Source organism: Trachinotus anak, unplaced genomic scaffold, assembly GCF_046630095.1.
Source record: "Trachinotus anak isolate AG129_WGS33_773 ecotype Australia unplaced genomic scaffold, CSIRO_AGI_Tana_v1 ptg000019l, whole genome shotgun sequence".
NCBI lineage: Eukaryota > Metazoa > Chordata > Actinopteri > Carangiformes > Carangidae > Trachinotus > Trachinotus anak.
The window spans coordinates 15269657-15294176 of record NW_027273870.1 but is presented as its reverse complement, the minus strand read 5'-3'; the positions used below and the strand labels follow the sequence as shown (position 1 = coordinate 15294176).

Sequence of the window (24520 nt, the reverse complement as noted above, 5' to 3'; positions counted from 1 at the left end):
TCTGTGTGTTTGTGTGTGTGTGTGTTGTGTTTGTGTGTGTGTGTGTGTGTGTGTGTGGCACGACCTCCAGTATCATAGCATCTTATTGTGTCCCTACACAGGCACCCCAGATGTCTCTCTGCACCAACACTTGTGGTGAGTTCAGGTGGTACATTTTCTGTAATGCTTAAGTAGTTTGTGTTTCATATCTTGACCTACTTGAATAACTTGTAAGTGGTGGATTTAAAAAAGAAAAAAAAAAAAATCAATTCTCTGAATCTGTCTCTCACTGCTGCACCTCTGATCCCCCCACCCCCCCTTCTCTCCCTCTCTCTCTCTCTCTCTCTCTCTCTTTCCGGAGCTTATCTCGGTGCGCATCGTCAGCATCAGTTTGAAGTCAAATCTGACAGCCGCTGCCTTGCCCGGTCCTTTTTCCGTCTCCCTCACTCTCTGGTGGTCATCCCGTCTCGTTTGAGAGGTACAGCCCCGGATTAGTGAGCTAAACGTGTGTAATTATTGATGTACTTTTTTGGGTGGGTGGGTGGGTGGGTGGGGGTGTCGGGGAGGGGAGGTTGACCTCGATTGCCGCCCAGGATGAGAGCGTCTATGGGCTTGACGTGCTCTCTCTCTCTCTCTCTCTCTGTGGTCTTACCTTTCTCTCTTTGCAGTTCAGTCGGGACTGTGGGAGCGCGTCTGATCGCCGTCTTCAACTTGGGGCGAAGAAAGACAGGGGAAACTCCTCGGGATTCTCCGTACATTGAGCTCTGATCCGGATATTCTGGTGAGCACACTTCGGCCAGGATTGTTGCTTGATTTTGATCGTTTGCTGTTTCCAACCGGCAAACATTTGAAAGTGCACCCTCTGATTGTGGTACTGTTTAGAAGCGGGCGTGTCCACATGAGCGGACACTTTTGAAATGATCACTGTAAACCACTTATAGAAGCATTTCTTGAATTGTTTGTTTTTTGTTTTGTTTTTTTCCTCATGCCTTGAGCTGAAAGAGACAGCGTGGTAGCGCAGCTGCTCCGTTGCTCTCTTTCATTTTTTTTTTTTTTTTTTGTACCCCATGCCAGCGAAGTTCTGGCTGATTATGCAAGGGAATTAAACGTGGTCATTTGTGGCAATTGTCAGTCAGTATTCCTGTCACGGAGTGTGGAGATAGTAAAAATGCAGCCGGCCGGGGGTGTGGGGGGTGGGGGGGGGTGTTGGGATTAAGGTGAGAGGAGTGAGGAGTATGAGAAGAAAGAAACATTTGAGGGATCCCTCAGGGAAAGCACTGCTTCCCTTCTTTTGTGAGGGAGGGGGGGATTTTTTTTTTTATTAGTCTTTTATTTCTCTACAATGATTACATTGTTTGATATTGTTCTAAAGCCTCAACTTAATATGCCATTATTGTCGGTGCCATTACCCCCCATTATATAGACAGTGACATTCTACAGTACTGCTGGCTGTGCTGTAGGCAGAAATCTATGGGGCCATTTGCTGCTTTTATTGTCCTGTTTATCAATTAAGCTTGTCTATAATGGAGATATCACACTTCCTCCAACATAAAACATTACTCTCCCACACACCATCCGTTAGCATCTCACCTCCCACATAGCCACACTTGCTGTCCACAGCCGATTATCTGGTTATGTGCCACCATTTGCACTAATAGAGAGTCCCTACTTAATGTAATGACAACTCGATCTGTCAGCCCATGCACAACAGAGGGCCGCTTAAAGGCTCATAAGCGGTGTCATCAAGGGCAGATTGAGAGGCCGTAAAGACACAGAGGACATGACAAAGTGCCTGTGGAGGTTGTCTGAGCAGTTTGCTGATGCGTTTTATTGTCCGTGTACAGTAAGGGGCAGTCAGAGTGAAGCACGACCCAGGAATGTGAATTTCTTGGTGTGTGTGTGTGTGTGTGTGTGTGTGCGTGTGCGTGTGTGTGCTGGCTCTGCTCAGTCATGTGCATGCTAGGAAAGAATAAGTGAGCAAAAAGAAAAGAGGGACAGAGAGAGAGAGAGATTATGCTAACTCAAAGTATTGGTGGAAAAGGAAAACCCATGTAAGCAGTTTTTCTTTTAGCTTATATATTTATATATTTAGCTGTCAGGGCCCTCACTGATACACAGTAGGTTCTTCTGGCTTTGACATGCTTGTCACCGGCTGGAGGTTTATATAGAAGAAGGCCACTGCTTATTTTAGCTTAGCCATACAACTGCAAGACAAACAAGGGGTGGCTAAGAGGATTGACCGCACAACACCACTGACTTAAACACACTTATAAATCATATGACATGAGAGGAAGTTGAGGGTCTACTGTACTGTATCCCCAAATGCTGGGGTGAAAGTGCAGAAAGAAATGATCTGGTACCAGCAGGTGAGCTGTGGATATTTAATATTAAGATTTTTTTTTTTTAATGCCGCGAGGTATGATACATTTAAGGTAAAAGTAATAATGTATCAAAGGAATTTCACTGGGAGAGTGTCCCCTGTCATCCCTCCTCAATTTACCTCCTGTACTCACTCCAGATGAGTTTCAGACTGGGATTCACACAGATGTTTCCGCAGAGATTGTGAACCTCTTTGTAGACATGGCCAGGCAATCATGCAATGAACCAATCATTTAGCCTAAGCGACCCCCATCCGTTTTTTGTCAGGTGAAAATGAGATGATGTATTCTGTGATGATGTGCTGACATGGTGTCGCTGGTGGCAGTCAAGATGATGATGACGATGTTGATGATAGTGTTGTTCTGCCAGCCTGTTCTTAATGATAGTTATAATACTGATGATCTGATTATCACTGATACTGATTATAAAGTAGGTGCATTACATCATGGTGCTCGAGCTGCTACAGTGCTGCAGCAGTCAGGAGTTAGGGCGCTACATCTTAAGGCTGGAATAAGATCAAAAGGACTTGATTTCCCAGAATGCTCTTCAGTCTAAGAGCTGTGTAACTTATATTGGAGCAGAGGCAAACACCAGGTTAAAGTGCTCCTGCAACAAGCAGACAAGTTGAGTATCTTTTGACAGCATGAAAGAATGAATCTACTTGTATTTGGTGCTGTTAAAGTGGTGGGCTGGCAACATCATCGTAGTCTTGACAGTCCGTGCAAAATGGTAGCAGCATACAAAGCCAATCCTGATTTTTCAATGTGACAGATTGTGAGTGTGTTTGTGTGTGTGTGTGTTTTTTTTTTTTTTTCCCTTTCCTCCGGTTGTTGTTTGTTCCCTCAGATGCACTTACTAAATCACACATAACAGGCACATACGCATTCAAATGCATTTACGTGCATTATCTAATTTTTAACATGGACAAATGTGACGAACAAAGCATTCAGCACATTGTCAAAAATACCAAAAACACATTGATGTAGGCCTGCAGTCACACTTGCCTACACACCTTATTGTGTCTTGCACGTATCCACGTATCCTCACATACAATACGTGGCCTTGGGCTTAAAAATATCAGCACAAACAAACACGTGCGCACACACTTGGACACACACACGGCCACAGATATACACAGTTTGAGCAGGGACAGCCCCGGTGTGCTGGCACCAAACCAAAGAGCTGGTGATAACGAGGTTGAAGTTAGTTAGGATTTTAGCTGTGCATCAACCTCTTAACACTCTTTCTAAATCTGATTCATCCCAAAATGAGATGTTTTTCCAAGAGAGGGAGATAAAAACATTCTCTCTCTCTCTCTTTCTCTCTCCCTCCCTTCTTCCCTTGCCAAATACAGTGGAAACCAAGCCCCCCCAAACACCCCCCCACTCCCAACAACCCCAACTCCCCCTCTCTTTCTAATACTCTCATACTCTCACACACTATCTGTTTCACACCCCGTTCCTCCCCCCCGTTCTCTCACATCTCTCTCTTCTCTTCTCCCCTGGCACCTCGATGTGTTTCTCTTTAATTGAGATGCATTTCAATGTGGTGCAAATTAGCTTTCTACAGCTCCAGTCTAAACTTGCAACCTGTGCGTGTGTGTGCCCATGCATGTATGTGTGCATGTGTAATCTATATGTGTGTGTTTTTTGTGCGTGTGAGTGTGTGTGAGAAAAGAATTCCCATAGTTGGAAGTGAAGGCGCTACCTTCCTGTTCATTTCTCCGACGCGACTTGTGATGCCTCCTCTCTTTCTCTCCGGCTCGCTCTCTCTCTCTCCCACAAACTTACATTTTTAGTACAGCATTAATAATATTCATTGGTTTGGACTTCTTTGGTTTGTGTCTCTTGGCTGGAAGAATTTACCCCCACCCCCACACCCTCTATTTGGATTTGAATTCTGATCTGTGCCTCTTAGAGATGAGAGTACATGGCAGCTCATTAGGGAGAGGGACGGAAATCAGGGTGGTTGAGGTGCGGGGGGGGGGGGGGGGGGGGGGGTTATAAAGACATGTTTCAGTTATGCAATGCTTGTCTTCCTCAGCTGATCTGATCTGGTAGTGTTCTGCTAAAGGAAAAGCCCGGTTGGTGATATTCTGTGCACCGTGCAGGGCGAGGGCACAAGTGCAGAGGTTCCACCTGATAACTGGATGGAAACTTCAGCTTGTCTCTCCTAATATGTTTTTTCAGTTGACTGTTGACTGAAGTATTAAAATCAAGTTTTGAGTTAAATAAGCAAATCATCAATTAATGGTTTTTGGTGACTTTTCTCCTCTTTTGAGAAACTTGATTATCTAGAGCTCAGAGCAGTGGTTTCTGACTTTGGGTCAAAACATCCTGGGGTTGGAGGATGAATCTGAAAAACATATAGAAAAAAAAAAAATAAAATTTCCATGACACAAATGAAATACCGGATTGTTTGCTTTGACTGGACTGCCCACATAAAGCAAAAGTTTGGCAACCACTGAATTAGAGAGATCACCATGTAGCCTCAATGTAACCTTCCTTGGTGGAAAAAAAAAAAAAAAGACCTAAGACAAGTGGAGTTATGTTTAAAAATATCGCACCTAGTGGCAGTTACCTGCACTTGTCTCAGCAAAAATAAGATGTATCAAGAAGTTCAGTGCGGCGGAGTATTTTGAAGTTTCTCCAGGTGTTCACTGGTGTGCGTGCATGCGTCTAGTGTATGAGTGTTAACACGGCACGGTGCACTGTGTGTGCATATGTATGTGCACATGCGTGCATGTGTGTGAGAGCAAGAGGAGTCGTTAGGGAGAGTGATGCTGACAGTGAGGTGACCTTGGGGCTCCCAGTCTTCCTCCTGTCGATGAAGGGGATGACTTAGTGCCTCCCTCCCCACCCATGATGGCTCATTTATTATCATTAGGCACACAGTCAAAAGATGCTGCTCAGACCCTCAAGACAGAGTGGTACGTCTGTGGGTATGTGCGCTTGCCTGTGTGTGTCTGTGTGTGTGTGTCTCACTGAGAGTGAGAGACAAGAGGACAGCGACAGAAAAGGAAGTCTTATCTCTTACAATAAGTGCTGCAGATCTGAGCATATGTGTCTGTCAGCCTGTGTTTGTCACAGCTTCTCCCGCCTTTGTATTACCTTCCGTACGTGTGTTTATCCATATCTTGACGTGAAGGCGTGTTTGCCTGTCGGTCCACATCTGCCTTGCGAGACAGGCCTCTCTGCCTGCTTACCATGCAGCGTAAGTAACCGTTCATGCCATAACCCTAACCTTACGTCACCCCAGCCTGCCAGAGAGCAACATTAGTGGTATATGGCTACATCAGGGCTGCCGCTGTGCTATCGTTTCTCAGCGTGATGGATGGAGACTTCTGTGGGCCAGTCAATACCCAATCTGAGCCCCACTGTCCTGATTTAAGATACAGCAGCACCCAGGTGACACACTCAGAAGCACGCCACTTTAATCACTCTGAGCATCAACTCTACACTGCCAAGTGTGTGTGTATGTGTGAGTGGGTGGATGTGTGTGTGTCTCAAGCACTGCTGTAATCACACAGTGTTCGGCAAGTGCCTGCACTTCTGACAGAGTTAACATTTCTTCAGAACGTAAAGGGAGAAACGTAAATAACTTTTATGAGGGAGGATTTACGCTACGTGTTGCTTGAATAGAAACAGAAAACATTTATGAAGCGAGAAGATGCAGGAACTGAGTGACTTTATTTTAGCATTACCCTGAAAGGGAATAAGAATTGTATGAAGCCTTGTGTAAACTGAAAGCTCCCATACAGTAACTCTGTCTCCTAAAAAAGATTCACACTTCTAATTGGCTTTGCCAAATTTTGCTTTGGAAACGTAATTGCTGCCCAGATTAAAATGAGTGGCAGCAGTTTCTTGTCATCCATGAAGTGTGACATCCTTATACTGCCCAGATGTCACGCAGGGGAGGACAGGGTGGATGGTTGGATTCACAAAGCACAGGACTTTGACAGGAGTTGGTCCTGTGTCGTGTGTGGTGTCAGGTTACAAGTTACAGGTTAGATTTGGTGAAATACTGAAGAAGCCAATGCAGCCCGTCTCCCATTTACATCATGCTTTTTAAGTCACTTTTTCAGCATTTCATGCAGCACAAGCTTTACATTCTGTACGCCTAACCTAACCCAACTCATGCTTTTGTCGCCAGGAACACTTTGATATTGAACATTTGACATTTTAACATCAACATAAAAGAGTATTGTGTTGACGAAAAATAACAGCACAGGCACGATTACTTTCCCGGTAAGATTTATTCACGAATGCAAATCTGTTTTACATGACCATATTTTTTCAGAGATAGGCACACAGATCAGACGCACTGGGCAAACACAGCAAACTCACATTAATTGTGCCTTATATGCAAGGATGGTAGAGTGTAATTGAAATCAACATTACATGAGCGAAAAGGTGGGCAACTTGAATCCAGCATCCTCAGTGTGTGCAGTCTTCCTGCTGTTTCCGTTTATGAGCGCATCATGCGGGAGAAAGCGCTTCGGTACGTGTGGTAATCAGCGGAAGATTGTGTTTGTATGAGGGAGCGGCTGGATATCGCTACTTTATCAGAGAGTAATCTGTTTGCACTGGTTCAAATTGTTCCCTCTTGACATGTCATCATTCACATACATGCACAGCACATACTTACTTGTGTACACAGACACACACTTACACACACACACACACACACATAAACTTACACACACATATCCACAGCCCCTCCCCTCCAGCCCCTCCGCTTTGGCTGTTAGTCTAATTTATGAGGTGCCGTTAATTTGGCCTAAACGCTCGTTTCGAGACCTCCCTCCTCTCTCATCCCTTCATCTCTGCATCCCTCCTTCTTTTCCTCCCTCTCATCAGTCACTCGGCAGAGTAAATCAGAGGGGTGGTATTGCGCAGCAGGCAATACATAGACTGGACACCTTGACTAATATACCACTGTCCTTCTCCCTCCCTTCCTCCCTCACTCCCTGTCTGACTCTCTCCATCCCTCCCTATCTCCATCTCTCTTGCCCACTGTCTAAATCAAATTGGTCTCTTCTCTCCGCTCCTCTCCTCTCCTCTCCTCTCCCCTCCTCTCCTCCTCTTTTGGATTTGCCTCTTCCTCATGTCTGTCTCCACTTCTGTCACCTCTCCTGTGCGTGTTTCCTGTGCAAACCCCCCCCCCCCCCCCCCCCCCCCACTCATTACCTTTTCTTCCACCAACTGTCTCCACACTTCTGTCCTCCACCTTTCTTTGCGCTACTCTCCTTCCTCACTCCCTTACCTTGCCTAGCTCCTCCTTGCTTCCTCCCCCATTCTCCTGTTCTCATGTTTGGTGTAAATTTAGAACAGAAGGCATGAGGGGATGCTTTGTGTGTGTGTGTGTGTGTGTGTGTGTGTGTGTGCGTGTGTGCGTGCGTGTGCATGAGAGAAAGAGAAACTCTACATGAAAGCTTCTCTGAGTCCCCATACAGCGCTCAGATGGGGCTGATTAAAAACCTAAAGCCTTGGTTTTCATCCACATTTAGGATTCACATAAAATCACGTTCACACAATCACATGCGCTAAGTCACAAGCACACACACACACACACACACAAAAGTTTCCCTCGTCATTATCTTCCTCTTATTTCTCTCTTTTGCTCCCTACCTTTGTTGTCCTCTCCCGTTTTTCTCTCTCTCTCTCTCAAACACAAACACTCCGTACAGTGGCTGGTTGAAGGTGATTCTTTTCGATACACTGGAAGTGAACAGAAACAGCGCCAGGCATCAGAGACTCCCTCATATTGTTCTCTATAATTCCACACACTTGGGAGTCACCCTGTGCCGTACTCACTGTACTGAACTGCCCCGTACACCTATACATCACTGTCCATCTATTCCAGCTCTGTCTCTGCCCCCCCCCCACACAATCGTTCTGGGTTTTATGTCTATTTATTTTCCTTCTCATTTCTCATCTTTCACAACGCCGCTCTCCCATCTACCAGCCCCATCTTAGTCCTCTCTCCCCCCTCTTCTTCAAATTCCCAGAGCACAAATGGCTTAGCTACTTCTCAATAAATGTAACAACATCTTGCCTCCTGTTCTCTGCCCCCCCCCCCATCACTACCTCTCCTCTCTCTCTCTTCTCTCTGTCACTTCTCCCTCTCCTGCCAGGCTTCCTACGAGTGCACAGTCATACAGTCACAGTCTTACAGTCACAAGATAAAGCATGCTACCTCTGCTCTATCCCTCTGTGTATTATATAAATCCACCGCGGTTACCATTACGCAGGAACACCTTAAAACACTGCCTCATTCTATATAAAGATCAGACTCTGTGGAGTAAAGAATTGACTTAATTAGAATAGAGAGAGCACCAGCCAGAAACTGGAACTTTTTAAGGACCATAATCATTTCAGAGCATATACATAGATACTGTATATGAATATGACTCCAGTGATGGGCACACGCTGACAGGTTCAACAGTCGCAGACAGTTGCAGTGAATTAAAACATTTTACCTCAGGGCAAACACAGTAAGGCATCATTATTACAGCCAGGATTTAATCAGTGACCAACTATCCACTCTGACATTGGTAATCTAAAGCGTACAGTAATTAAACAATTCAGGAGAACTGAGAATTTTTCCACATTCATTCACACTGCATAACATGAAAAAGTATTTTGACCACACTTTGTGGAGCAGAATTTGAACATCACGCCTCTCTTCAGTGGAGGCTGTTGTTGACCTTGAGACAGCACTAAAGGTTGTCTTGACTGTTAATGAAAAATTAATGTGCTGATAATAATTGTCAACAGAAAAAATGCTGTGGAATTAAATGGTAAATATAATACTCTCATTACTGTATGAATAAAAACACACACAAAAAAAACTTGAATCGAGAAAAGTAGAGCTGCAACGATTAATTGATTAATCAATTAGCTGACAAAATTAATCAGCGACTGTTTTGATAAGCGATAAATCATTTTGAGTAATTTTTTTTTTTTTTTTTTTTTTATGACGAAAATGCCAAATGTTCCAGTTCCTCTGCTGTGATTATTTGCTGGTTTCCTTCATTGTAAATTGAATATCAGTGGGTTTGGACTGTTATGTCACCTTAGACTCTGGGAGACTGTGAGTGACATTTTAGAGACAGTGTGATTAAATGGTTGTTTGAGAAAATAATTTGAAGATTAATCAATATTTAAAACAATCAGTAGGTGCAGCCCTGAAGAAAACGAAGGGTTAAATATACATAGATGTACAGTTTTGTAGGTGTTAGACTCTATAGAACAGGAGAGGAAACCAGTGCATTTCAGTGGGAGCTCTTTTATTTGTTAGATATTGCATACTCGCCCATACAACTGACGTGTGAAATTTAATTCAGCAGTAAATGCATTCAGGTCATGTTCTTCAGGATCAGCAGCACAAATCAGGGGTTATCAGCTTCTGGCTATGCTGGCAGCCCGCTAACACAGTCAGGTAAGTGCAGAATGATGAATTGTTATTATACAAACGACTTTTCCTCTCCCTTGATCCTAACTTGATTTTTTTGCGGATGGCTGGACACATTCATCTTTTCACAAGTGAAACACATTCAAATGAAGCATTATGAACGTGGTAATATATGGATTTACACGTGATAAGTGTTATTTCACAAGTCCCCGCCGACCAGGGTTCAACACTTTTAACTTAAATAATAATCAGATTCAATGACAGACATGGAAGTTGCAAATCAAGTATGAATTGGGTGTATTTTCTTGTGTGAATCCATTATGTGGCTGTATCCCTGTGAGATCTCTGGGAGTCAGGCCAAGTGTCTCTGGCTGAGCCATCTCCATTCGCTGTGTGTCTGTTCAGTCAGCCACACAGAAGACAGATAGAACCACCAGTCTGCTCACCCCTCCAGTCGCACCAATGTAATCAGACCTCAGCAGCCATAAACCACCGGCTATGGACACTCTGCCCAGCCCGCTGTCACACACACACACACACAAACACACACACACACAGAGCCAACACAATCCCGAGTACACAGATACAGACAAGTGAATTCAAGTGTAGGCTCATGCACGACGGCGGATTTGCGTGCGTAAGCAGAGACACAATCTGAAGAGACACAACTCAGATCAAATGTGAGCGGTAGTGCTTTGACATTGGCTCACACATGCACACATATCTGTACAGGCTGATGCATGCACGCACACGCACACAACTTAAAGTGAGGTGTTGAGTGCCGAGTGGTGGTTCTCCATAAGTTGAGGAATTTCTGCCCAAGGAGCTTAGCCCAGCGTGTCCCACTCCGCCGGGGCAGGAAGGATGTCTTCTGGCTCAAGGGGAATCTTAATCATGCTGCTCATCCTTCCAGTGTTGTGTGTGTGTGTGTGTGTGTGTGTGTGTGTGTGTGTGTGTGTGTGTGTGTGTGTGTGTGTGTGTGTGAGCATGGATGGACTACCATCTACTGTGTGTGTGAGTTATGTGAAAGCTTGTATCTTTATCTCCCTCCCTCACTGTGTCTTCCCTTCCATCACTCTTTTAGCACCTCCATCACTGTCTGTTTCCCCCCTCACCACGGCCCGCGTCTTGGGCCATTTTGTGTCTGTTTGTCTTTTTGTTATCTTGTATCTTTTGTTCTCCTCTTCAACAAACTAACACTCAGTGTCTCCCTCTCCCATCTCCCTGTCTTCCCTCACTCGCTCTCGCTCACTCACTCTCTCTCTCTCTCTCTCTCTCTCTCCAGCTTTGTGGTGTGAATGATGGTGTGTGACTGTGCTTTAGGAGATTTACTGCTGGATCCTGTCTCTGTCAGGTGTCGAGACGAAAGGAAAGCGATGAAGGGGGGAGAGAGAGGAGCAGATGGAAGATGGAGCAGTACACAGGGAGAGAGGGGGGGAAATGGAATCAGAGGAAGCAAGGGGGAGTGAGAAAGAAAAGATTATGCAGGAGACCATACAAAGAGATAGAGTAAGAAAAATGCAAGCAGAGTGTAGAATAGAACAAGCTCTACAAGACTCCACTATATTCTCAAAAACTGTCTCTGAATATAGTTTGACAGAATGGCTCTATACTCAAATCTAACTATCTCTCTTGCTTTCCCACCTTTCACTCAGCTCCTCACCTTAACATAGAAAAAAAAAAAAAAAACACGCACGGAAATACAAACTCACACAATTACAGACACAAATGAATTCATGCCGGCAGTTCTAGGTGAAAGTCGCTCCCACACTGACCACAAACCAATTTGTGTTGCTTGATAAATGCGAACATTTGCAGATCTCACATTCCAGTTAAAAACCAACCCTCTCAACAGTGCAGCACTGTGGGCCTTTGTGAGCAGGTTAAAGTTGTGGCTCAAGGGTCAGTGTGAGTGTGTTTAACCCTCTAATAGACCATTTACACACTTTAATGGTCCCCAAGAGGAAACACACATACATCTTCAAAAGACCAGGCAGACTGCCTTAGTGTAAAGATCTGTATTTACAGATGCACACAGTGCAGTCTTACGATACTTGTGTGAGGACTGTTTATTTATTGCAGTTTTTTCATAACTTTAACATCATCGCTCACTGGAACATCATAAACAGGGACAAGATGCACTGAATTTTCATGGGTGTGGTCCATTTGATCAATTTATCCTAACATAACCAGATTAGTTTTTTCATCTCTAATCTGTCTTATTCATTCATTTAATCATTTAATTTTAATATTTTAATTGTACCGCGTTAACTTTTGCTGCAAGAGTGGCAGTGTAACTTTGCCTCCATAAGAACTACATATAAAGGGCAGCGGAAAAATGTGCGTTTGTGGTGGATTTACTGCTGAAATACTGGACACAAACACAGAAATAAGAACACAGACACTGATCAATAAGGGGACAAGACTCACACAAAGTTGGCAAGTATTATCATTCCCTGTCCCAACTGTTCAGAGTCAGGCTAACCTTTTATAGGACAGACACAAAGAAATGAACACAGATTGGTCAAGATACTTATCAGCTCATGTTTACAACCAACAGCAAACAACCACAACGTATCCTTGAACACAACACATATAAAGTTGTATAAAGACTGAACCCTCATGCAGCTTCTTGACCTCTTTCTTCTAACGTCTCAACCTCTTTAAACAGTGAAAGGACGAGGGTCGGTGGGATTCTTCAACACATTTACTACTAATGATGCAGTCAGCGTCAAAGGAGAAACCCGTGAGTGAATCAGGTCAACTAATAACTTCCACATTTTGGTATTAAAGATGATAAACCAACCAAATATTAGAAGACCCAGTTTAGACCAATTCAAATTCCACATTAATTCAATGAAACATACAGTAACTACACTTTAAGTTGCTTCATGTAACAGATTTACTGTAAGTGCATGAATCTATTAGCTGTGTTATCAAGATATTGCTCATAAAGTGCATCTGCTCCTTTTCCTGCAAGGCCAAAAATAGCCCTGCATCAAGGGGCTGCGTTGGTGTGGGCGTGTGGCTTAAGGTACTGGTGAGAAAATGAGACACAAACCAGGATGTCCAGATTTAAAGCCCTGTCATACAACGAGACACTGTACAGCGGTTTATGCTCCTTTGAGAAAGGACTTTACAACTCTGCAAAGTTAAAAACGTCAGCAAGAATTTGCTCCTCTGTCTAGACGCTCGAGAGGTAAACAACAGAATTAGCACATTGCTATGTAGCACAACATGCTATAATTTTACAGATCACACAACAAAACATCTTACATGAACCACAGAAGGGAGTCACCCACTGATTTGATACACAGATGATTTAATCTATGTGTCAGATTGCTTGTTTTTCCTATGTGACTTTTAATATGAAAATGCGGCCCTGTCATCACCACAGGATGCATTTATTGTCAGGCTTGTACTCTCCATGACTGGTGTTCAGGTTCACACCATGTTAGTCTGTCAGTGACGGCAAAGCTGGCAGCAGCGTCGGCACAGTCTGGACACCTCATGTCATTAAAGCATGGCTCATCTTCAGAATGCTCCTGTTTACAGTGAACACTCTTTTCACAGATATAGGATGAGAGTGGTAAATAACAGTTAAATATTTGAGTTAATACCAAAACAGTGCATTGCTGTGAATAATGTGAGGACTGAGGCTAATCACAGGGTTGAGTTTGGAGCTATCCACCAGTCTCGCTTGGAACGTGAGCACTTTAATTTCATATTTTAGCTTCACATTTTAGCATATTTTTTTTTATTGCATTTTCAATTAATTCTTATTTTCTACAGTTAATTAATATTGCATTTTGGTTTCAACCAAAATATTCGTGATTTCTGGACCAAATGTTTGCGCTAAAATATCTTAGGTTCAGCACATATGTTAAGACAGGATAAAATTGTATACATCTGTCGGCAACTGTCAAATGTTTATTTGCATCTTGACATCTTTTGTTTTGTTTAACCGCTATAAGTAATTTTTTCATTTTAGTTCCCAGTACCAATGAAGAGAATGAATCTAAAAGTTAAGCAAAAATCTCAAATCTGTTATCCCAAGGACAGACAGACAAAAACTGACATTTACAGGAAGAGAAGTTCCACACACACGCACACACACACACACATATATGCACACAGTAAATGTGTATGCATGCATGAATGACTGCATTATGTGCTTTGGAGAAAGCTAGAAAACTAAAGATGAGATGTATTGAGAGAGAGAGCAGGAATAGAAATGGTCTGAGGCACCCATCTGTCAGAAAAAGAGTAGAGACGGGCTGGGAGACAGACAGAATGAATGAGAGAGAGAAGGGGGGTAAATTGACAAACTGCAAACAGCACATGGATGTACAGACACTGGCTGTGAGACAGTCAAAAAAGAGAGATGGCGAGGGGGTCGACAGAGCGCGGAGACAAAGAGGAGGCAGAGAGGAGACAGAAAGAGAGAGTGAGAGACGTCCAGGCTGAGAGAGTGACAGAGTGCAGTCCTGAGAGGGAGAGTGTGTGGGTGAATGTGAGAGCAGCGTTAGCTAACTCGTCTGTCAATCTCAATCTGTGATTGACACCTCGGGGTGCAGCACTCCCCTCTTAGCCCGCTGGCTCTTCCTGTCAGGATGTAGGGCACGAGGTCACACACACATGCACATAAAACACACACACACACACAGTCACATAAAGTGAGGATTACATACCCACTGTGAGCTTTGTGGTAGGCACATACATCCTTACATGATAGGAAATATGGCGTATATGTGTCATTTCGTATCTATCTGCACATACACACACATACACTAACTGCAGACATACACACACTTTTGCAGACAGGGTCTAGCAGAGGTGAAGTCTCTTGTGGGGTCCACTCTTGCTGACTGGATCTTAACCTTTGACTTATGACCTTTGACCTTCACACTGTCAGCAGTACAGCTTTTCATTGGACCTATCTTTCACATCAGACCCTGCATATGAGTAGGTGTGTGCGTGCACGTATTTGTCTGTATATGTTATGTTTTTGCACATGGATGCTTTTTATTTATTTATCATCTGTTCTTTCTTCCCCTCTCACTTTCTTTCTCCCTGTCTTTCCACACAAACACGCAAGCAATGTCATAAAACACTGTATTAGAATTGTGTATAACATGCATAAAATTGCACACACACATTTAAATACTCGTACACATATCAGTGTCCTCTGATAGAGGGATGATAACAGTGCAGCATATCCTGACCTCTCACAGTCACTCGTGCCCCAGGCTGAAGTGCTGCATATGTTTTTCTGTGTTTCAGAGATTTACAGCATGAGCATAACGATGATAAAAATGTACAGTACTTTTACTCATATTATTCAAATTCATATATATTAGTGTATTTTAATTTTTGAACACTAGGGTTGTTTTCAATACATTATTGCTGCCAAAACAATTCACGATAACAATATCGCAATACTGATAGAAAATTTGAAACAACAAAAAATAATGTTATCAGTCAAATTCATCTTTAACTTTGTTTATTGTGTGTTTTCTTCTTCTTTTCTTTCTTTTTGTCAAATTAATTAGACTGAAATACTGTTCCAAAGTGTACAAACAGAACAAGTACACTTAATGAATAGTGAAAAGGCAACCAGATGAACTGATGAATAAAAGATCCACAAGGCCTAACATCTGTCATCATGATACTGTCATCAGAATCAGAATCAGAATCAGAATCAGAATCAGTTTTATTGCCAAGTATGCTTTCACATACAAGGAATTTTTCCTGGTGATTGGTGCAATTGATCAGCAACAGTGGGGCTCTCTAGCCTTGTTGATGAGGCTAATAGCAGATGGGAAGAAGCTATTTTTGTGGCGAGAGGTTTTGGTCCTGAAGGACCGCAGCCTCCTGCCAGAGGGGAGTGTCTCAAAGAGTTTGTGTCCAGGGTGGGAGGAGTCAGCTACAATCTTCCCTGCACGCCTCAGAGTCCTTGAGGCGTACAGGTCCTGGAGGGACGGAAGATTGCAGCCAATCACCTTCTCAGCAGAGTGGATGATACGCTGCAGTCTGTTATTGTCCCTCTCCGTGGCAGCAGCGTACCAGATGGTGATGGAGGAGGTGAGGATGGACTCAATGATGGAGGTGTAGAAGTTCACCATCATAGTCCTTGGCAGGTTGAACTTCTTCAATTGCCTCAGGAAATACATCCTCTGCTGAGCTTTTTTGATGAGGGAGCTGATGTTTAGCTCCCATTTGAGATCCTGTGTGATGGTGGTTCCCAAGAAGCGAAAATGCTCCACGGTAGCCACGGGGGAGTCACACAGGGAGATGGGGGTGGGTGGGGCTGGGCTCTTCCTGAAGTCCACTATCATTTCCACTGTCTTCAGAGCGTTTAGCTCTAGGTTGTTCTGCCTGCACCAGGTCACCAGACGCTCAGTCTCCCACCTGTAGGCAGACTCATCGCCATCAGAGATGAGTCCAATGAGAGTGGTGTCGTCTGCAAACTTCAGGAGCTTGACAGACTGATGGCTGGAGGTGCAGGTGTTGGTGTACAGGGAGAAGAGCAGAGGAGAAAGAACGCAGCCTTGTGGGGATCCAGTGCTGATGGTCTGGGAGTCAGACACGTGCTTTCCTAGCTTCACGTGCTGCCTCCTGTCAGACAGGAAGTCAGTGATCCACCTGCAGGTGGAGTCAGGCACGCTCAGCTGGGAGAGCTTGTCCTGCAGCAGAGCCGGGATGATGGTGTTGAAGGCAGAGCTGAAGTCCACAAACAGGATCCTGGCATAGGTCCCTGAGGAGTCCAGGTGCTGGAGGATGAAGTGGAGAGCCATGTTGACGGCGTCGTCTACAGACCTGTTGGCTCTGTAGGCGAACTGCAGGGGGTCCAGGAGTGGGTCAGTGATGGATTTGAGATGGGACAGGTCATATGTGTACTATTAACACAATATCAATACTTCATTTTTCATTTATCACAGTTATCGTAAAAACTGGTATATGGCGACACCCTTAATGTATGCATGCATGTTTTCATTCATATGTTGACTCAAGGTCAACTTTTTCAGCTTTCAGCTGAATCTCACAGTGTTCATGGAGTGAAGTCAGTTGTCATCATGACATGTGACCTAAGTGTGGAACTTAAGTCACATAATGAGAACACAATTCATATTTTGTCTTGAATTTCACTCTGAAACTGCTGTATATTATCATAATCACTCCGTATGTCCTTGCAAGATACACTGTTTTCTCTCTTACACTGTGAAGGTCAAGTGAAAATTTTAATTTATGCCTGCATATAGCTAAATACATCTATTGAAAGACAGGATCAAACCGAAGGGTAGATTTGTGTGCAGTTAATGCGAGATGGAGTTTTTACATAACATACTGTATTGCTATAGATTTCAAATAACACAAGCATTTATATTCATGATTCTTTTCAAATGTTGAAGTTTAATTTGAATCAAAGATTTCTCTTGAAAGCAGAACTTCTTGGATGAGTTTTACCGTAAGAACTGACCTTTCTAAAATTCACCAACAAATGAAAAATGTCCCAAACTCTGCTGCAATGACAGTTGTGAAATCACACATATTACACGTTTTTTAATCAGTGCAGCTTATCACCTGCATTGGCCGTGGTGTGAACATGACTGATTTGTCCAAGCAGCATTCGTTAATGGAAGAAGAACAGATGCACTGATTGTTTTTACATTACATGTTGTATCTGTGAAGCTTTTCGTGTCTTTTTAAAACAATATTACACATTGCAACACACACACACACACGCTAATGAGAGGAGGTGTCCATCTGGCGCTTTGTGTGTATGTGTGTGTGTGTGTGTGTGTGTGTGTGTGTGTGTGTTCATGTCTGTGCACCAGTAGGGGTTTGTGACTAATGGGGTCATTATTGATGCTGAGTCAGGATTACTGCTGATTGCGATGGTTGGATACCGACCTAACGAGTGTTCAAATATACACACACCCCACACACAAGTGTGCACATACACGTACACACTCTCCCTCTGCCTTTCTCTCTCACACACATACTCACACATTTTCATTTCTTTCAGGCTCTCATAGGTGCACTTATGCACATAAACCTCCCACATCAGCTAATAAACTTACTCACCCAGACATCCCTCACGCCACCTCTCTACACCTCCTTTGCTCTTGTGCCTGCACACACACACACACACACACGCACGCAAATGTAGACATGCACACCATGAGCTCTAATATAACCAGACAGGTGGCAGGTGGCGTTTTTATTTACCAGTCACTCCCTTATTTTTAACAGGGCTACAAATGATCCTTAAACAAATACACACCTAAAAAAATAATCAGTAAACACACTCACACTCATAGGCTACATACAGTAACATACAGTACAATACACAGAATCAAACCAGACAGGAAACTGTGTAGAACAGCTGTGAGAGAAATATACTCCATTAAGCGAACCCAGGTAAATACCCCTGAGTGATGCGTGAGTCTGAGAAATACAATCAGTGTACAATTATGATAAAGATATGAGCTATGTAAATGGGAATGATTGAAATAAAACAGGATAACGTTACAGTACATTATGCTATGTATGCAGCCTTTTATGCATAGAGTAACACAAATATTCTTTTCTAATGCAGTGACGTATTTTACAAGTTATTTTGCAAACACTGGACACACCATGATATAAGTGATTTTCAGGATTTTCAGCATTACATCAGACAAATTCCTGATTTAAGAAAAAAAAAAATGAAGGCCAGTTTATTAGTCACGTGCGTTCCCACTCAGCCTTTGAAAACAGATGTATAATCTCCTCTGTGGTTCTGAATGAATGAATGACCCTGATGATGTCAACCTGCTTTAAAAACTGTGAATTTACCAGACTAGGAAGGTCTGACAAAAAATGATAGAGGTTATACCGTGGGAAATGTAGGATTCATTATTTTTTTGAAAATCACAGTAGGAAATTAATGTCGGTACATTCGCGCCTCTGCTGCTTCAATTTGGCAATTCTTATTTTCTCGCTGGTTGCATGGCTCCAGAGATGGCAATGGTCCAGGCTGAAATGTTTCAACAGCTAACCCTAACGCTAACCCTCTGGACTGCTATGTCACTTTGAACAGACATTTATGGTCCACAGAGGATGAATCCCACTGACTTTGGTGACCCCTTCAACTTTCCTCTATCGCCACCACCAGCTTAAAGTTCTCACTTATGCAGTAAAATATCTTCAAGCTGAATTGGTGCATACTGTATTTCTGGTACAGGCGTTCATGGTCCTCAGATGATGTGCCCTCATGGCTTTTGTGATCCCCTGGCCTCTCCTCTGGTTGACAGTTGCGGTTCAACAACATGTGGTTTCCCATGTCAATTTGATCTTAGTGGACTTCTGTGACGTTTCATGTAATCTTCCTCTTGTGCGTCTTCCAACTTCATCAGTTTAAAAGTGAATCGCTGAAATGCCCCTTAAACATTTCTAACACAAAATCTCAGCACCGTATGACATGATATTATCATATAATCAGAATCACTCTCTTTACTACTTTGAAGTCAGTAGGAAACGTCTACTAACAGGTTCACATGCAGTTAGTTTTTGTGTGTTAAACCGTAACAGTAGCACATCTGTGTGTTCAGTGTGTGTCTGTCCTCTTCAACACAGACTAAATGTCAGCTTCGTGATCGCCTTGCCTCAGCATCATGAATAAACAAACACTCATCGCAACATCTTTCCAGACATGTAATACCACAATTAGACATTCGCCTCTGTGTTTGTGTGTGTGTGTGTGTGTGTGTGTCCTCATTAAGTCCCTCCAAGGGGGACTGCCCTCTCCAAAGTATCACCAATCACATATCGTCTTGAACCCTGAGCCGATGAATTTATCCATTCTTGGTTCATCAAGTCGTTAGCGTGAACCGTGTGATTGACACATGGAATAATGGGAGAAGCATGTTTGGAATTATAAAATGTTCAGCTCTGCTGGTGTTACAATATGCCTGTGTGTTTATTCAGCTGTGTACTATCTTTGTGTGTGTGTGTGTGTGTGTGTGTGTGTGTGTGTCTCACAGTGTGTTTCCTGGTGTTTAGTGTTTGAGCTTCCAGGAGTGATGCTCTTTAGCACATGAATCACACACTCAGAAATGTTTATTCTCAATAACAACTCAGCAGTGTGGCCCCGGGTTTTAATCAAATGCTGCATGTGTGTACGCCTGTGTGTGTAAGTGTGTGTGTTTCCAGCTCTATATGTGTAATGTGACAATGTTCAGTGTTTCTGAAAGCCACTGTAGTTTCTAAATCAAGTCCTTTATGAAGTTCTGCTGCTCTGGGCAGACCATTAACATTTCATGTCACCCTGGCTCGCTCTCTGTCTTACTCCTATGGGCATGGAGCCGAAATTGTCCCTTTGAATAATCCCTACAGTCTGCAAAAGCAGACCACAGTGGCCATGCTTTGTTTATTGAGATCTTAGATTTTTATTTTGTTTTTATTTATTTTATTTTATTTTATTTTTTTAGTTTTTAAAGTGGACAGTGAGCTCGACCTTTTGCATGTGAACTTTGTTTCTAGTTTAAACGTTCATTTTGACAAACAAAGATTTTCATAGCGCCGATGGAGGAACAGATTTTTTGAAATCAGAGTGGAGCCGTAGGGGGAAATTTTTCTCTTAAGTTTCATCACTTTGGCAGACTTTATAGTCTCTTTCTCTCACTGTGTCCTCACTCTCTTAACATTCACCACTCACTTGTCAGTTCTGAAGCGCAGCTTGCCTTAAGTATCGGGATTCAGCGTGTAAGCTCATCTCATTATCCCCATTTGTGTGTGGATGCGTGAGTGTGTGCGTGCACTTCATGTATGAGTGTATAACTGACTGTGAGAGTGTGAGTGAGTGATGGGTGTGTAAGCCCCCCTCTCTCGCACTCTGTTTGAAATAAAGCGACAGATAATCGCAGGGCTCTGGCGAAGCGAGCTCATCTGAGCGCCAATCGATACGGGTGCCATAGCTTCAAAGCAACCCTTCAAAGAGGAGAGAAATAGCCATATGCTCTACGTGCTCTGTGTGTTTGTGCGTGTGATTGTGTGTGTGTGTGAGAGAGACAGAGGGAGGGCAAGAGAGCCAAAGCAAATGTGTGGGGAAAGAGAGACAGAGAGAGATTGGCAGCGAGAGAACAAAGGACGGGGAGAGAGACCGAATCAGGGAGTTTCTCTGTGCAGATGAAAACTGTTTTCATTTGGTTGCAAACATTATCATATCACAGTTGACACGCAAAGTGCTTGTGATGCAACTGATGTCGCTATTTAAATTGGACAAAATCATTGTTTCGTTAGCTGGTAATCTCCTGATATTATGGCTCTGTCATCTTTTATTCAGCAAACCGGCAGCAGCTGTGGCCTTTGTTGAGAAAATGGGCTGGGAGAAGACACACACACACACACACACACACACACACACACAAATTTACGACACACTTTGAGAGAGATTCTAAGGCCTGGGAGATAGTGTGTGTGGTGTGTGAGTGTAGCAAAGAACAGACTATACAGTGTACCAAGAGACAGTGGTAACTGTACAGGGTGGTGGAAGGAAGAGTGTAAGAATGAGAGAAATACAGAGCGAGAGAGGGAGAAGGAGGTGTATGGAGGTGTTTGTACGTGAGACCAAACAAGGGAGAGAGATCCCCGAACCGTGCTGTGTTTAGCAGTGCCATCTCACCTTCCTCAAAGTGAAAATGAGAATATATTTTTGACTCGTTGGTGTAAAAAAACTTGTCTGGAAGTTTGCGCGTGAGTCTGAGTGTGATAGGAAACGTGTTTCTGCGCATGTTGCTGTGTGCACGCAAATATGTGTGCGTGTGTGTGCATATGTTGTGAAATAGAGAGAGAGAGAGTGTGTGTGTGTGTGTGTGTGTGTGTGTGTGTGTGTGTGTGTGTGTGTGTGTCAGCATGTTTAATTAGCTGAGACAAGCAGGTGTAAAACAGTAATTAATGACACAACTGACTGACTTCATTATCGCCACATGAGCTTCTCATGCTGGCTGAACAAACACACACACACACACACACACACACACATGCAAACATACTTTACCTTTACCAAACATTACAGCCACAGTCTGTGTGTGTGTGTGTAAGGGAGACAGAGTGTGTGGTTTGCTACAAATTAGTAGAGCAACAGCAAGTGGAGTAAGTGGACACAATCATCACACACGTCGCCGTGCCGCCACTCAAACACTCATTTAGTTTGCAAATGGACTCATTACTAATGAATCACAAGCTGCTTTAGAGCAGGCTGAGCACACAGTAATGGTTTGGCCATCCTCCAGAATACAGACACTGTAACACACACATACACACGCACACACACACACACACACACACACACACACACACACACACACATTGACAGAGATTGAGAGCGAGTGTCCAAAAGCCCCAATTACCTTCACATCCAATGTAAGAGAACAAGCTAGAAAGCTAATTACAAGGCCCACACATGAAGATAGGAAACATTCAAGCCTGTGCTCACAGACACACACACACACACACACACACACACCTGAAATAGTATTTTCTTGATTTTGTCTGTGATGGTTGGTGCGTCCAATGAGCGTGTTATGGGAAATATGGTCTGTGTCATTGTATTATTACCATAAGTCATGATTACAACCTCGGAGTCTAACGATCTTGACTGAGTCATCAATAAGACTGTATAATTTAGTGATTCCAGTTTTAGCCAGATTGATTTACACTTCAGTACTCTGCCAGGCTTGAATGAGATCAAAATGATATTAGTGGCCTCCAAATGCGCCATGTTGTCATTCAGTAAGTGGAATAAATATGTTTTTTATTTACCATTCAAGTACCATCCATCTTTTCTCATGGTGATATGCCAAGACATAAATATTGCTGATGCTCTCTCTTCGTCTGTCTCCCTGGTGAGTGAGTGAGATGGCAGTGATTGGACAGAGTAATTGGACCTAATGAATATGTCAACAGCCTGTTTCTTTCTCTCCCCCATTAAGCACAACTGGATTAGATTTACTGTGCTTACTCTAACAACTTAAAGACTCCATCAGTAGGCTACTTTCCACACATACACACTCTCACACACACATCTGCACACACACAGATTGGCTTAGCTCAGTGGATCAATGGCCTCTTGGTCAATGTCTCCTTTGGGAGGGTAATCTATCTGCTCCTCACTAATGAAACACTCTGCTCTTCCTGTGCATGTGTGTGAGTGTGTGTGTATGTCTGTGTGCATTCATGGGTGTCAGATTGTGTCTAAAGTGTATGGATATGGCGTCATGTTGTTTGCTCTTAGGTTAATTACAGACTATTTTGTGTAAGCCATACATGTACTGAAGATAATTGTAAACATGTATTTAAATTGAGCTTTCATTACAAGGAATGAAGGAATAAAGGAATTAATTATTCATCTTTTAGGAATAATTACCCTGAGAAAAAGTATATGATTGACAGTATCATGTCAGCAATATTGAAATAAGTACACAGTATGACAAGATTACCTCATGACAAAAATTGCAAAAAAGAAACAAAAGCTGTGTGTGTGCTGGTGGTTACACAGAGGTGTAGTTTGTTGGGTTTGGCTGCTATATTTTCAACAATGTCTACCTCTAACACATTGTTTTAACCAAATGTGGAAAAACTAATCCATTTGTTTGTGGTCCATCAACCAAAATGATCACACAATATTAACATAGATAGACAGATAGATAGTGATTTATATATATTTCATATATATTAATATATTGTGATTTAAACAAGCCATAAAAACCCGTATCCACTATTGTCTATGCAACACATATATGTGCTTCTCTCTGAGAAATAGTTGTGGGTGTGAGTGTGGGTGTGCGTGTCTGACCATCACTCCTTCACACGTCTACTCTAGGGTTTGATTTTTGGTTTCAGTTTCAGTTAGAATTCAGTTTAGTTTGTAAGTTATCAAAGTTAGTTTATGTTTAAGCAAAACTGGACACTACCCACTCATCCACAGGTATTTTTAAAATCTGAATAATGGATTATAAATTTGCAAGAGATGCTCCATATCAGCCTTGTCCACAGCGACAAACGTCATTCTGTCCAGATGTGAAATTTGCAAAATATTACACAATCCAAATCCTCTAAATCCATTAAGTTACATTGTGAGTTCAGACTTTTCTTTTTTCTGTCCGTTGGTCAAACTTGACCTCGACCACCATTTGTGCCTTATGATCTTGTACTTACAGTTTGAACTGCAACTTAAATACAGCTCATTGTGTTTTCAACTTCTCCTCAGAGTAAAACGACAAAATGGTCCCTGGATTCTATTCTGGTGACCTTTTCAGAAACCAAGTAGAAAGAACTGCAGCTAATTTGTGTGGCAAGAACACATTGTTTTCCAAGTGTGTTCAACCTTTACAATATGTCTGACAGGATTTCAAGGTAGCTTCTGCTTGCTACACTTTTTTAATTAGGAAGCACTTGGATTCTTTTTTTCCCCTCTTAAAAACATTTCCTTGATGGCTTTCATTTTGTTTGTTTTTTTTTTTTTTGTTGTTGTTTTTTGCACCAGTAAACTCAGTGTGTGCCATGTGTCAGTTTAACTGTTAGGGTGTTTACGTGATCTCTTTCCAAGGCCACATGTATTCCAGCCAGGAGATATGAAATACAGTAGGTCAGTGGTTGGCAAGAGGCAACAGAGAAGAAAAACACCCAGCAAACCGGCACTATCTCCCCACTTCCTGCTCCGCTCTGTACAGAAGGGAGGGAGGAGAGGAGCAGATATTGT

At 42.9% G+C, this 24520-nt stretch overlaps 1 protein-coding gene across 2 annotated transcripts in view; it reads left to right on the top strand.

The window, feature by feature from the left end:
• The first annotated feature begins 326 nt into the window (after nt 1-326).
• Nucleotides 327-24520, top strand: part of ptprdb (protein tyrosine phosphatase receptor type Db) — a 145153-nt gene continuing 120959 nt past the window's right edge. For both annotated transcript variants that reach the window (XM_071503787.1, XM_071503780.1), the window contains exons 1-2: nt 327-457; nt 648-760. The gene's annotated coding sequence lies outside the window, so the exon portion shown is untranslated. The remainder of the gene's footprint in view (nt 458-647; nt 761-24520) is intronic.